This window comes from Podarcis gaigeae, assembly GCF_964106915.1.
Source record: "Podarcis gaigeae genome assembly, chromosome: 1".
In the NCBI taxonomy this organism is placed as follows: domain Eukaryota; kingdom Metazoa; phylum Chordata; class Lepidosauria; order Squamata; family Lacertidae; genus Podarcis; species Podarcis gaigeae.
Genome location: NC_139678.1, coordinates 91,861,944 through 91,877,858, shown reverse-complemented (window position 1 = coordinate 91,877,858; position 15,915 = coordinate 91,861,944). Strand labels below are relative to the sequence as shown.

The 15,915-nt window shown below is 42.3% G+C and overlaps 1 protein-coding gene across 9 annotated transcripts in view; it reads left to right on the top strand.

The window, feature by feature from the left end:
• Positions 1 to 15,915, top strand: part of SEMA5B (semaphorin 5B) — a 353,564-nt gene that overhangs the window by 79,317 nt on the left and 258,332 nt on the right. Inside the window, exon 1 of one of the 9 annotated variants that reach the window (XM_083734997.1) lies at positions 9,111 to 9,129. The exons of the other annotated variants lie outside the window; for them this stretch is intronic. The gene's annotated coding sequence lies outside the window, so the exon portion shown is untranslated. Of the gene's footprint in view, positions 1 to 9,110; positions 9,130 to 15,915 lie in introns of those variants that run through there. 9 annotated transcript variants of the gene reach the window in all.

Here is a 15,915-nt window from a genome sequence, read left to right as displayed (position 1 = left end):
CAATTAGTTTGTCATAATTTGACTGTAAGCCAGTCAATGTTGACAAAATTTCAGATGTTCTATTTTAAGCACTTTGTGAACAAAGCTCGTAAATTGCAACGCATATTTCTGTCGGCTTCATGCTTGCAAGTTATAGGCAATGGCCAATTAAATATGCGTTCGAATGATGCATGATTGCACACACACGCATGGTGCCGAACCCGGAAGTGAACTGAAAACATCCCTAAACACGCTGCTAAAAGGGTGGAACGGGGCCACGGTGTGCTTATGTGCACTATGCCAATGCACTTGGGGGTTGGGAATAGAACAAAATGGTTGTTGACTGTAATCAGAGAGCATTGCTATATTTACAATACTGTGGTACCTTGGTTTCCGAACTCAGTCCATTCGACTTCCAAAACGTTCACAAACCAAGGCGCGGCTTCTGATTGGCTGATTGGCCCCAGAAACAATACCGACAGCCAAAATGGATGTTTGGCTTCCAAAAAACGTTCGCAAACTGGAATACTTACTTTTGCGACATCCGGGAGCCGATTTGTTCGGGAGCCAAGCTGTTTGGGAACCAAAGTACCACGTTACATTGTTTGTCCCTAATCTCATAAGCTAGCAATTCTACACAAGTACTTTAATTAATTTGCTTCATAATAATTTCTAGAATTATTTTAGTCATGATGTGGATTACTTCATATTGGATTTCAGTGCTGACGTGTTTAGCATTTGCAAGAATTGTTATCACAATTCCTTGCAATTTTTGATCTTTTTTCATAGAAAATGCAAATAACTGTAAAAAGAGCCAGCTTGCCTCTACTCCTAATTGTTCACACCCTGAATCTCCCCGAAAGACAATTGATTGTCATCTAAAAATTGAATTGCTTCAACAATATACTTCACATAATATTGGCTATTTTTAATCACTTGTTACACATTTTTTTCTGAATTGTTTCTTTTGTTATCCAGAGAATTATCCATCGTAATTTTATGGGCTATTGTATATTTAAGGAGAGAAACAAAGGCCTTCTTATTCTTACTTATTCTTATTCTCATTATTAATTAAATTTGCAGATTGCCCTACCCTGTACCCGTATATCCCAGGGTGGTTCACAGCTCAAAACTACAATATAAAAAATACAAAATATATAATAAAAATAAAAGCATATATAACCCCCCCTTCCACAACAAATTTAAAGGGGCATCAGATGTTGTTGTCTTTCTAAAAATTATGTTAGAAATGTAATTATGATTATTATTTTTAAATGGGGGGGATTTTTTTTTGGGGGGGGGGTAGTCTCCAATTTATCCCTCACTACATAGAAATCCCACCAGCTGCTATTTGCATCTAAACAAGAGAGACCAGCACCAAATACCATTTAAAACTAAAGCTAGCGATCAAGTCAGCTGGAAATGAAAGAAGCGTCACATTTCGGCTGGTACTCAGTTCACATCCTGTGCATATGCACAGTTGTTGAGGGGGATGTGTCACACACACTTTCCGTAGATTAACTTGGCACCTCTGACAATGGCTATTCTTAGCATCACAATTCCACCACTGTTATGCCTTTAAATCTCCCAGACAAGTACTGCATGTACAAGACAGCACCGAACAACACAACTGCCTTAGCGATGAGTTAAGGGCGGAAGGAACAGCACAGCGGTGGTGCTACTTACATAGGCCAGACCAGGTTACATGAATGTTTTTTGTTTGTATGTTCTCAGCTTGCATACTGCTGAATCCACTTACCTTTTGAGCAATCTAGGACTATTGATTGTAGGATGGTATCAGGGAGTCCACAGTTCATAGTACACATTAGGACATGCAGGTGGATCCTGCACATGTCTGAGAAAGGATGAGTTAAAGGGAGATAACAACAGAGGTGTATTGTCTTATAAAAGGTGTGTAGAAGGTAGATAGGAAGCAGTGTCTGACCCCTCTCATAATGCCAGAACTGGTCATCCAGTCATGCTGTTGTGAGAAACTCAGGACAAGACAAAACAAAGTCCCCCTTCACACAATACACAATCCAACTATGGATTCCACTCCCACAGGATTTAGCAATGGTCACCAGCAGGGACTGCTTTAAAAGGAGGTCAGACAAATTCCTGGAGGATATGGCCATCAATGGCTACTACAGATACTATGGTAACTGTATACTACCCCAAAGATCAGAGGAGCCTTGCTTCTGAAAACCAGTTTGCTGAGAAACATGGCACTCGAGTTTTGCCCTGCTTGTGGGCTTCCCACATGCGTCTTGTTCATGAATATGAGAACAGGATGCTGGACTAGAAAAGAATCAGAAAGATTGGATACTCTGTCCCCCCCTTTTTGTTTTTTCCAGGCCTTCCCATCTTTAGTTGGGACCATATAGACCTTTGGTGTGATGCAGCATTGCTCTTAGGTTCTTTCTCAAAAGTCCCACAGTAGGAGTTATTCCAAACTTTCCTAGCCTGCTGTCCAGCAGGTGTTTGGGACTCTTAATTCCCACCTTCCCCTGCCAGCACATCCGGTGGTTAGGAATTATGGTAATTGTAGTCCAAAACATCAGGATGGTGCCAAGCTGGGGAAGTCTTACTCCTAAGTGGCTACAGGGTTGCATTATTCACTGCTTTGTATTACTTTTCTATATTTGTTGTTGTTGTTTAGTTGTTTAGTCGTGTCCGACTCTTTGTGACCCCATGGACCAGAGCACGCTAGGCACTCCTGTCTTCCACTGCCTCCCGCAGTTTGGTCAAACTCATGCTGGTAGCTTCGAGAACACCGTCCAACCATCTCGTCCTCTGCCGTCCCCTTCTCCTTCTCCTTGTGCCCTCCAACATCAGGGTCTTTTCCAACATCAGGGTCTTTTCCAGGGAGTCTTCTCTTCTCATGAGGTGGCCAAAGTACAGTATTGGATCTCAGCTTCAGAATCTGCCCTTCCAGTGAGCACTCAGGGCTGATTTCCTTAAGAATGGATAGGTCTGATCTTCTTGCAGTCCATGGGACTCTCAAGAGTCTCCTCCAGCACCATAATTCAAAAGCATCAATTCTTCGGCGATCAGCCTTCTTTATGGTCCACTTTTCTATATATCTTCCTCATATTGCAGGCTATACACACCTGCTTCTTAATAAATGATGCTATTTACATGCACTTTGTGCTTGGGTTTCCAAGTTAATGCACAAAGCTACCCTGAGTGAAGCACACAGTGAGAAGGAAAAGTCTCACAGACATTAAGAAGTGCCATCAAAGCCCCTTAGGAGCACAGTTCAAATGAAGTGTATCAATCTTTCTGCCTTTCTCACAAACACACACTTTGATGCAGTTTGCTTCTAAAGCATAAATATTGGATCTGGGTGTGAATTTGGTGGTGTGGTTTTTTGAATTGATTTACAGGAGTGGTGCTGAACAATAAAATCTGGAGAGCTTGCTCTAACCTTTTTTGCCTAAAGCTTCTGCATGCTTGTAAAATTATTGGGTTCTTTTGAGCTCCTGTTTTTGAAACCACAATAAACAAGCGCTAGTGAGAATTAGAAGGGATCTGCCTAGATTTATTTATTTTTAATTTGTGTTTATTAAATTCCCACGAATGCTGATTAACCAATTTTCCTCACACAGTGTTTATTTTTTGTTTCTTTGCGTGCAAATGAGACCAGCCAGAGTGTTTTTGATAGATTGTGTGAGAATCTGGCAGAGACCATAGCACGAAATGAATGACCCTTTATGGCCTGAGTGAAATGTTGCTTTTGTAAGGCCTAATTGTAAATTTTGAACATTTCCTATTATGATGTTCTTTCCCCTTCTCCCTGCTAGCTCCTTCCTTGTCCTATTCGTTTTATTTATTTTACTGCAACACATTAACCAGGTCAGCCTCCAAACAGCAATAGCTATTTTCTCCTACAGTTTTGCTTTTGTCCTCTGCAAAACACTACCATACCTATAATAATATAAGATGTTATTCCATAGATAACCCTGTTGAAGGAGGATATTAGAGATGCCTGATTTTCTCTACTGACATCCTCCAAGCAATATTTACTATCACAGTTTATTGATTTACTGCTGTGCAGCTTTCAATCCTTTCTTCTTCTTTTTAATAGAGTTGATAGCTTTTTTTGCTTTTTTTCGTTTTTGTACGGCCATGACATACACTTGCACCTCTCCATCAGGATTTTATGTGCCAGCTGATTTTTAATAACTGCATGGTTGCTGCTAAGATTAATCCCTCTTTACAACAGTGCCTCTTTCCTAAAGAGCCTTCGCAGCTGATTAGGGCCACAAATAACTCGTCAAAACAAAGTTGGCAGTGTTCGATGTGCTGTGAGCTTGCAGTTATTGCCCTTTTAATGATGCAGTGGTGTGCACTTCCAGCTGTGCAGCAGCAGTGCATGGTCCCTGGCAGCTGTTAGATAGCTCATCAAATAGCTGTTGAGCATCATCCCCTATTTGTCATAAAACTAAATGTGCCACCAGGGTTAGGAGGCTATTGACAACTGCTCCTCTCTTGCTTTACCATAGCTACCTTCTGACATGGTAATTAAGGAGGAGTTATTGTTGGCTCATAGCAGTTTTTGTTTCTTCCCCTTTCTTTACAAAGGAGCTGCTGTCAAATTATCTCTGCTAGGAGATGTGAAAATTGAAATTTACTAAGCTAGCCTTTGCCCAACCAGTCATGTGATCTGTATAGCTAGTGGCCACCAAATCAAACACAGCCCACCAATCATGTATTGCTATCCACCAGGGGCACAATAAACTCCCATGCTTTGGCTACCTGACAAGTCTTTGGCAACCCTTTCCATTTTTATGGTCCCTTGGAAGGAAGTTAAAACAGCCTATTGCTGGGACACCAGAGATGGTTGGTCAGCCGAGTTTGACTTCGTTGGCTAATGTAGCTCCAGTAGGAAAGGGCTTAAAGGTCTTTGTGTCAACTATCAGGAACAAATTTGGAAAGGACCGCAGTTTAGACTCCTGTCTAAAGCAGTCTGTCTCGTGGGTTCCTATGTACCCTGCCATAAGCCTGCTGTTGCCCTTTTATCCTGCGTCCACATTGGTTCATGGATCTGACCTGATCACTTGGCTTTAAGCTTTGCTCCAGTTTTCCAGTTTCTGCTTTTGGGTTTCTGTCAAGGTTGATGCGTCTAGTTTAGGACTTCATGCTTTGTGTTGCTGCCTCATTCCCAGATTGTCCCTTGGTTGTGGTTTAGATTCTGATCTATTGACTCTGATCCCATTATGATTGCCACAGATGGACCACAGATTCCCTCTCTTCGACTCCAGGAAATATTTCTCAAATTTTGCTATACCACTTGTAGCCTATGGGATTATACCGTATTTCCCCCCCCCCATAGGACGCACCGGCCCATAGGACGCACCAAGTTTTTTTTGGGGGGGAAATAAAGAAAAAAAATTATTTTCCCCCCTAGGCGCTTGTGGGGCCGGCAGCGGGGAGAAGCGCTCTTCTCCTTGCCGCCAGCCTTCAGACCAGGTCCGGGGACAGCGGGAAGGCACGCTGCACCTCCCCGCTGTCCCCCGAGCTTGCGGGGCTGGCAGCAAGGAGAAGCACGCGTCTCCCAGCTGTCAGCCTCCAAACCACATCGGGAGACAGCGGGATGACGGCGTTCCGCCTCCCCGCTGTCCCCCAACCTTGTGGGGCTGGTGCTGGGGCTCTCCTGAGGCCTGGAGAGCGAGAGGGGTCGGTGCGCACGGACCCCTCTCGCTCTCCAGGCTTCAGCGAAAGCCTGCATTCGCCCCATAGGACGCACACACATTTCCCCTTCATTTTTGGAGGGGGAAAAGTGCATCCTATAGGGCGAAAAATACAGTAATTCTGTATTGGTGGCCTGCCTTCTCATGTCATAAATAAATAATAGATTTTAAGCCTCCACAGTTCTGATTGTTTCCTGCTGTTTCTATGGGAGTGTATTCTTGGCCATAAAAATAGATTTTAGAGTAGGCTTGAACTAGTGCTATTGACTTTAAAAACTTATACTGCTTATTATTGGTTTTGGATATATTTTATTTCTTGTAACCATGCTTTGGAACAGAAAGAAAAATGTGTGTGAATATATTAATTATAAATTTCCCTTTAAGTAGTACACATATTTGTATGCATTTGGTCAGTTAATTTGTTTTAAGAATTTTATTTCTTTCCCTGAGTATGCTAAGAGGCCCAGTGTGATGTCGTGCTTAGGGTGTTGGATGCAGGTGGCCCTGTGGTCTAAACCACTGAGCCTCTTGGGCTTGCCGATCAGAAGGTTGGCGGTTTGAATCCCTACGACGAGGTGAAGTCCTGTTGCTCTCTCCCAGCTCCTGTCAACCTAGCAGTCTGAAAGCACACCAATGCAAGTAAATTAATAGGTACCACTGCGATGGGAAGGTAAACGGCATTTCCGTGCGCTCTGGTTTCCTTCACAGTGTTTTGGTTTAGTCATGCTGGCCACATGACCCGGAAAACTGTCTGTGGACAAACACTGGCTCCCTCGGCCTGAAAGTGAGATGAGCGCCACACCCCATAGTTGCCTTTGACTGGACTTAACCGTCCAGGGGTCCTTTACCTTTACCCTTTACCTTAGGGTGTTGGATTTAAAATCTGGGCACAGCCAATTCAAATACCTGTCCAGCCACAAAATACAATGGGTAACCTTGGCCACAGTGCCCATCTCTCAGCACAGCCTATCACATAAAGTTGTTACAAGGGTAAAAGGAACTTCTTGGAGAAAAGGCATGGTAAAAATGTAACCACAAAAATGAGAATAAAATGTAATAATAAATAAGAAGCTGTGAAACAGAGAAGATTTTTGGGTGCTGGCATTGGCAGGAAGCTTGCACTTAAAAGCACCACATCTCATTTGACTGAAAAGCCATCTACCTCTGCCCACTCCTTCATAAGCAGCTGCCCACATTTGCTATTGCATCCTGTTAGCAGCAAAGCAGAAGAGTTTGGGTGACAACTCTCATTAAGTTGGCATGCCCGGTGAAAATGTCTTTGCCACTTAGGCTTCCTACTTGCAACGTGTGCTGTTTCTGTCGGGCTCTGCTGTTATTTATAGGGCACCTGTCACAATCGTGTTTAGAGAGAAGCCTTGTCTGCGTTTTATGCAAGTTCCCTGCTTTTTTGGGGATGGGGGAGGCAGGATTCTGCCTGAACAGGGAATGCATTATGCAGCAAATTTTACTTTATTTTGTGGGAACACACATTCAAATATGGAGCACATGTTGCGTCTTGTAACATTTCCTCCCATTTGTAGAACATATGTATTTATTGCCCATTGCCTAGAAGTGGATAGGATGTGTGCTGGTTTAATGTTCTGCAAATTTTTATCTTCAGTACTACAGACCAATGAAAGCATGATTATTGCTACTTGAGCTCGTTTATAGTATATTTCATTTTCATTGGTGAAGTGCCAGTGTGAGATGGCAGATTGACATCCTGAGTTGCTCTGTGCTTTATGTTAAATCTCTTGCTATAGTGTGCCAGAGCTTAATTTATTTAAATATTTGAATCAATCACACCCCCTTCCTTACCCCCCCCCCACTTTGGAGGACTGAGTCTGAGTTTCGCTGCAAATGTTGTGGCTCCATCTTTTAACTATTTTAGGTACGTCATCTTAAAACCCAAAGGTGTTCTTCAGAGAACTGAAAATGATTTGAAATAAAATTGCTGCTCATATTGGCCTGGCTCAGATGATCATTCCAGGCTCCATCAACCACAGTTTATGAAGCTATGAAAGAGTCTTTGTGCTGAGCGCTTTTTCCACGTCCCACCCCTTCATATGCCATCTTCACTTCACAGATTCTGATTTACATTCACCTAGAGTTTCTTGTTATGTACAAATAGGAAAACCTGGCCTTAATGTTGGTTAGCAAATCAGACAGGTTAATAGGCATTTCAATTTTTTTGTATTGTCTCAGAGCAAAATCCACATGACCATTGTCCGTAGCAGGTCAAATGATAATAGATAGGCACACTATGAAAAACTAAACTTGTCTCAAATCACTTTTAGTTCATTAAATCCCCCCCCCCAACTTAAATCTCTTGAGTTTAGGCTGACCAAATTAGGAATGGATTATTAGAGATTAGACCCAAAATCATATAAGCTAGATATTATTTATGTATTTGTTTCTATGTTACCCTTCATCTGAGGTTTACGTGGTTTACGATATAACAGCTTGTGCCCCATTTTAAACCTGTTCACCTCATTTGTATCCTTGTGAGTTGAGAAAGTAAGTGGAGTAATATGTCAAGTTACCCAAGTCAGACGTTATTTCTATTAACCTTAAAGACATTTCTCGAAGTGCCTTCATTAGCTAGTATTTGGAGCCTATATTTAACTGGGCACAGTGCAGAAATGCTTATACTGCACAGTCTTTGTACAATTCTGCTTTGTCTTACACTAGCTCTTGGCTCAGTTTGCCAAATATGATTCTGCAGCACCCAAAACCCAGCCTAAAAGCCCTGATAAGATTTCAGGTAGAACTGGGTCAGGCAGTAATGTATTGCCATAGTAGCAGCATTTTCAGGAGTGGATGCATATTCAAGGGCAGCAAAACACTCAAGGATACAGCTACGTGAAGGTGAAAATAAACAATCAATTAAACTGTGGTTGCTGAGGGGGAAATGTCTCCCCCTCATTGTGACTAGCCAGGTTCTCATTGTGACTAGCCAGGTAAAGAGCACGCTGTTCTGTGGGTTCTAGCTCATTTTTGATAGCCACGTTGATGCATAAGGTAGCTTCTTCGGGGCGCAATGAGGGCAAGAATATACATGGCCTGTCTTAATGTGATATTGGCAGAATAATGTACACCTGAAAGGTGTATGTCAACACTTTAATTTGTCCAATGTCTAGAAAGTGCAGGTGTGGACAGTTTTCAGTTTGCCCCGTTGCTTTTCCTGGGAAATCTCCCTCTTTCCTGCTGAATGCTAGCAAATGTTAATCTGGAGGAAACCCAGTTGATGTTTGCTTTGATTTAGCAGTAAAGAGGGAGTTTTCCTGAGGGAAAGCAGCAGGCCCAAGCAGTAGTGTGGATGAGCCATTACTGTGGCAAGGAGCAGGAAGAGAGGAAACTGTACTATCTGACCTGCTTTCCTTTTAGTCTTCTCCTTGCAGACTGAGATAGTCTGGTGTCTCTGAAGTCCACAATATTTCTGGTGGATGCCATTAAAGTAAGGCCACTCTAGAGTTTTATTTATTTATTTATTATTTGTTGATTTTCATTTTTGCCTGTTTAATGTTCTCTGTATATAAACTGCAATGGCTGGCAGTGAATGCAAATATCTATTGATACATTTTCCTTTAGCCTTGTTTTATTTTAAGACAAACAGGGCAACTTCTCCTTCCTCTTCACTTTATTTTGTAAGAAGCCTCTACTTAGGTGTGTATACTTCGATATACCCGTATCATACTGACTGAGAAATGCAAACAGTTAATCAGAGAGATGCAGTGCTAATGCTACACTGTCAGTATCTTCCTTTGGGAAGTGACAGCTTTGAAAATTGCCTTAGTGAGACATGTGGTGACCTTGAACATGCCTTACTTCTTTACACTGTGCACAACACAAAATAAATACTCAGTTCCTTTTTGAGATTTGTCTCCTTTATAATTTTGACTTTTGGGTTGGCAATATACTCCATAGTGCATTTTTGTATGCAAGGATTACATCACCTTTAAGCCTCTCTTGTGTTGTTTATGTTTACATCTTATAATGGTGAAAATGAAGAGGAAGAAGTGGAGGAGAGTCATTTATAATATGAGTGGGCATATTAGCCAACACTACTTTTACACTTTTTCATCACAAGCCCAATTGAAGCAAGAGCTGGAATGTTGTTTAGCAAATATTTTTCAAATAAACAACCAACCAACCAACCTCTGGAAGTAAGAGGAGAGTTTGCTACAATAGATTTTAAGCAGCTTTATGACTCTGCTGGTAAATATGTGTTTAGGGAGATATTAAAATGCAGATCATCAATCGGATAAGGCATAACATCATCTTCAGAGTTATTAAGGTGTATTGGCTGAATGAATTTGCAGTCCCTACAGGAGTGGATGTAGTAAAAGTCTGCGTGAAATGGTACCAGGTGCAGAGGAAGCATCTTTAATTGAGGTGCATGAGTTAGAGTCCCAACAACATCTGGTGGGCCAGACATTCACCACTCGTCCTGCAGCAAGTTATCCAAGCTGGTTTCAACTTTCTGTGGGCTCCTCTGTGATTCCTGTGGTGCCTCCTCTTTGCAGCTTCTTTCTCTGTTTCTTAATCTCTTACCCCTCTGTTCTGTGGAAGTCTGCTGTTGGTTGATGGGTGGGGCTTCCCTGCTCACAGCAGTGGGGAAGAGAGGAGGGCAAGGTAACACCACCCATGTGATGTTGTGAGTGGAGAAGAGGAAAGGGGAGCAGTGAGGAGACTGCATGACTTCTGCTGCTGGCCTGCACGCTGCACTTCACATGTGGTCCTCAAGATGTTTCTGGCTGACAACTCCCATCCCCTCCAACCAGCATGGCCTGTGGGCAGGATGATGGGACTAAATATGGAAGACCACAGGGTCCCCATGCCTTCTGGGAGCTTCCTATGAATGCTGTTGGGAAATGGTGTCTGGTATTGGGTGGAGGGAACATATCTGACTACAAGCTTATTCTAGGCACAGTTCTAAGGTAAAGGGACCCCTGGCCGTTAGGTCCAGTCGTGGACAACTCTGGGGTTGCGGTGCTCATCTCGCTTTATTGGCCGAGGGAGCCGGCGTACAGCTTCCGGGTCATGTGGCCAGCATGACTAAGCCACTTCTGGCGAACCAGAGCAGCGCACGGAAACGCTATTTACCTCCCCGCTGGAGCGGTACCCATTTATCTACTTGCACTTTGACATGCTTTCGAACTACTAGGTTGGCAGGAGCAGGGACTGAGTAATGGGAGCTCACCCCATCATGGGGATTTGAACCACCAACCTTCTAATCGGCAAGCCCTAGACTCTGTGGTTTAGACCACAGTGCCACCCGCATCCCACTAGGCACAGTTCTAAGTGCTGGTTTTGAGGTCTAAAATCATAAAAGTTCAGTATCTGAACTATCTTCCAATTGGATATCTATCTATCATCTATCTATCTCATTTATATTCCACCTTTCCTCTAAGGAGCTCAGGGTGACACACCTGGTTCTCTTCCTCTCAATTTTATCCTCACAACACCCATGTGAAGTAGGTTAGGCTAAGATATTGATCAGCCCAAGTTTACCCAGTGAGTTTCATGGTTGAGCATTGGAACCCTGGTCTCCCAGGCTGTAGTCCAACACAGTAGCCACTACACCACTTTTTGCTTAATATTAAGGCTTTTGTTGTAGGCCCAGCTCTGAGCTTTCCTGCCTTCTGAAGTGAGGGACCTGATTATCAGTGTCAGGGGGCTTATTGTTAGTGGTGCCCTGTTTATGGAACTTCCTCTCCACGACCATTTGCTTAGCACCTTTCTTTAGTGATTTTGGCAAATACATCTCTTCATCCAGGCATTTAGTTCTGCCTGAACTTTAAAGGTCTTTGTTTGGATTAATTTTGTTGCTGCTTTATTGCATGTGATTATGCCTTAATATATTTTTGTTTTTCAAAAGTTAGGACAGGAAGGAGGGTAAGAAAATTTTACCTCAGATTGGGAATTGGAGAGATCCTTGGAGCAGGCATTCTGGGATGCCTTAATATGCCTAACAGCTTGTGGTGAGACAGAAGACAAACAGGGACTTTGTATGTACGTTCGATGCCAACACGAATATTCTGCCACAAATGTCAGGTAGACTTTCCAAGTGTTGACATGGTGTGTTGTACATATAAAGTCCCTGTTTGTCTTCTGTCTCACCACGAGCTGTTAGGCATATTAAGGCATCCCAGAATACTTGCTCCAAGGATAAGCTACTTGGCATCCACCGAAGATCCTGATATTGTGTCACTTTATAAGAGGTTGGTGTGGCTCGGATAGTTTGCCATTGGTCTTCAAGTTAATGTCATCTTTCCCCCTCCATCTACCTCCAGTAGATTGTCTAATATATTATATAAATATATTGTACATTTTATAAGAAAAACCTCCAAAACTTTGGGAGAGCTGCTTAATTTTTTGAAACGAGGGTGGGAGGGAGAGAGTACAGTGGTACCTTGGGTTAAGAACTTAATTCGTTCTGGAGGTCCGTTCTTAACCTGAAACTGATCTTAACTTGAGGGTACCACTTTAGCTAATGGGGCCTCCCGCTGCTGCCGCACTGCCAGTGTGCAATTTCTGTTCTCATCCTGAAGCAAAGTTCTTAACCCGAGGTACTATTTCTGGGTTAGCGGAGTCTGTAACCTGAAGCATCTGTAACCTGAAGCATCTGTAACCCGAGGTACCACTGTATTAAAAATGTAAATCTGTTTCTTCCTGTGACCCCTTGGAATGTCAGTTTGGAACCACTATCTTCACCTTCTAACATCTTTCTTTGGTACCAATTTACCTTTGGCTTGGAATAGCCCCTGTAAATCCTCCAACCTTTTGTGCTTTGTTTTGGTAACATTATTTACAGCTGCCTTGCTTTGTCTCCAGTCTTTCAAAATGTGAGCATCTTTTCCAGAGGATGTGCTAGGCTAGTGCAGCTTGTGCAGAATGAAGTGAGAATCAATGACTTGTAAGTGTACTCACTGAAGGCTTGTCTGAGAGCCAGACTGATGCCCTCCACGATAAGCTGCCAAAGTGACTCTCGGAAGGCTCTGGAGGGAATGCAGATTCGTTTGAATCATTTCCCTTAAACTCAGATAGGGAAATGTTCTTTCCCATTAAGATCAAACACCCACAGTTCTCTTGTTTCAAGAAAACACCTTCTGAAGTTCAAACCCTGAAGATCTTACGATGATTTTCTTAATTAGACTCTTGCTTAACGAAAGAATTCAATATGTTCGTGGGAGGACTTTTGCTGTTTCCCGCCACCCGCACCCTGAAGATACCGGGTATGCGAAAGAACGAAGAGTGTTAAAAGAGAACTGGTTTAAAAGACCAGCACTGTAAAATTGAAACAGTAGGATTCGGCAAATGATGGTGCATAGGATTGATGGTGGCAAAGTTGACACCAGCTGTTGTTGTTTAAATACTTAGAAGTATAACCACGTACTGGCTAAGATATGCTTAAACAAATAAAGAGAAAAATAAGACTGAAAATGAAGCAGTCTGGTTAAGATTTCACTTAAAATATAGGCTTTTCACCATTTCCTGTTGATGAATAAAATTGAGACGGTGATGAGCTTGGGCAAACAAGGAGACTCAACTTTATTATTGCTTTAACCAGAATAGACTGCCTGCAATTCTCTGAAGAAGAATATAATTGTTGCAGGGATAATGTTCCACGAGGGGACAGAAGGAGGAAGATCCCCAAAGGTTACTAAATCTGCCTCTTTTGTGTCTGACTTTGATGCATGACTTTCCTTTTCTCCTCTCTCTCAATCTCCTATCCTTTTCCTTGGAAACTTCAGTATTTGCCTTGGAACTGTCTGTGACTTCTCCCGCCTGAATGCCAGTTTCTTTGCTGCGTCTTTCCAGCAGCTGCAAGTTCTCTCCTTGGTTTTTACAGCAACCTTCTCCAACCTACCTCTTTCTGTAAGTTTTGTGTCGGGATGATGTAGTCCAGCAACATTTGAGGACATAAAGTTAGGGGAGACTACACACTCTGGCCATCTCTCATGTGACCACCTTCCCCTTTCCATTCCCCTGACCATATTTGACCATGGTGTGGAAAGGAGAAAGCAAGTCCTCTGCTACAAATCCAAAATATCAGTACAAGGCTTCTATTGCAGGCTAGCTGGAGCCTCGAACATGAGTGACAACTCCTGCCAGGGGCTAGGATGCACTTTTGATGAAAGTTTCCTGCGTGTCTAGTAGGTATTAAGAGTAATATAAGTAAAATGTGGCTACAGTGAAGGAAAACTTGTTACAGTCAAACCTCGGTTCTTGAACCGAGTTTTCGAATGTTTTGGCTCCCGAACAACAAAAAACCGGAAGTTTTCCGGAACCTGAACACCCGACACGGCTTCTGTTTTGAGTTTCCCTATTGAATTGAGCTTCTGCTTTCAGTTTTTGAATGTTTTGGAAGTCGAACAGTCTTCCGGAACAGATTACATTCGAAAACCGAGGTTCCACTGTACTGAAAATTAGAATAGAGCAAGTGGCAATTGACCAGAACCTGCGGACAAGTAAACCAAAATCAGATTATCTTATCCTTGCTTAATTGAGCAATTCCAGCCGCATAGGTCTTAAACAGGTTTACACCTGCATTCCCTGGTAGGACTGGCAGAGACCACTGTTAGAAATCTTTGAGAGCCATTGCCAATCAGTGTCAGCAGTCGTCTGATTCAGTATAAGGCAGCTTTCTATGTTCCTGAGTGAAAGTCTCATGCCTGCCTTCTGTGCTCATTAGTGAATGTATAGTAGTGTATATTTTGCTAAGGATGCTGTGAAAGGTTAAGAATCTTGTCTCTCTTCAGCAGTTGAAAGCAGAAGAGGAAGAGCTGTAAAGAGAGACTCCTGGAACTACAACTGTGCTGTGGTTTCAGAGTAAAAGCACTTAATAGTTTTTTCAGGTTGGTGTTTGAAAAGCTTGACACTCCCAACAGGGTGCATTTATGCAAAACATGGTTACATTGTGAGGTGTGCAAAATTCCAGCTGGTAGGTTAATTCATTTTGTAAGGATTTACTAAATACCTTCCCAGAATTTTTTTTTATGACAGCTGATTTGATCGGTTTCACAAAGTATGTGTGGCTGTCTTCATGACGGCAGTACTTATGATACACATGTTAATAAGTAGGGAGCAAGTTCCATGTGAGTGCAGTAAGGCTTCCTTTTGCTTGAGTTGAAAGTCAACAAAAATATTTACTCTAGCTTTCCTTTTTTGAATATAGGATGCATTCAGTATAGGATGACAGAATCATAGTGATGGGTGAACTGCCTTCTTTTCTATGTGGAAACAGATAATAGAATTGAAAGGGACCTGAGGCTCATCCAGTCTTACACCCTGCAATGCAGGAATATACAGCTGTCCTTTTATGGGGATCAAACCTCCAACCTTGGCGTTATCAGCACCATGCTCTTACCAACTGGAAAAGAGCCCCTTTAGGTGCATTTCTCTAGTTCTGTTTGTACTTTGAGCCTTACATTTGAGATAAACAATCAATTGATATTGCACCCAGTTGCTATGCACTTGGCACATTCACTGCTGAATTTAATTATTTTTAAAATGTTGCTGATTTTTTTAAACCGCTTTTTATTGATGATGTCAAATATTTATTGTAAACTGCTTAGAGATTTTCTTACAATCAAGTGATATATATATATATATATATATATATATATATATATATATATATGAGACATGAGTTTGGGTAACATTGCTACAGAATACTATTTTTATTCTGTGAGAGTTTCATGGAACAAGACAAAAGCAGTCTTATTTTAAAGATTCAGTACATTTCCCCAATCTTCTTAGTTCTACACAACTTTGGGTACACAGACTAGTTGCCTCTCCTGCCCCCAATTTTGTATCCCAGAGGTTCCCAAACTGTGATGCTAAAGCAAGAAAAGGGGGGCTACCCGTATGCTACCCTTATGCTATTCATATAATCAGTTACCAGTAATCAATATGCTCACACATAACAGGGCTTACAGTGATTTTTATAAATCCATTTGAATCAAGAAAAGCTTTTGCCTAAGCTAACTGCAAACTACTTGGAACAGCAAGTCCAGAGCCGACCTTTTACCTATAAACATCCTTGTACCCTAGGGCAGTGTTCCCCAACCTTGGGCCTCCAGCTGTTTTTGGACTACAACTCCCATCATCCCTAGCTAGCAATACCAGTGGTCAGGGATGATGGGAATTGTAGTTCGAAAATAGCTGGAGGCCCAAGGTTGGGAAACACTGCCCTAGAGGAAAGGGGAAGCCATGAATCAGAAGGCGCTGGTACAAA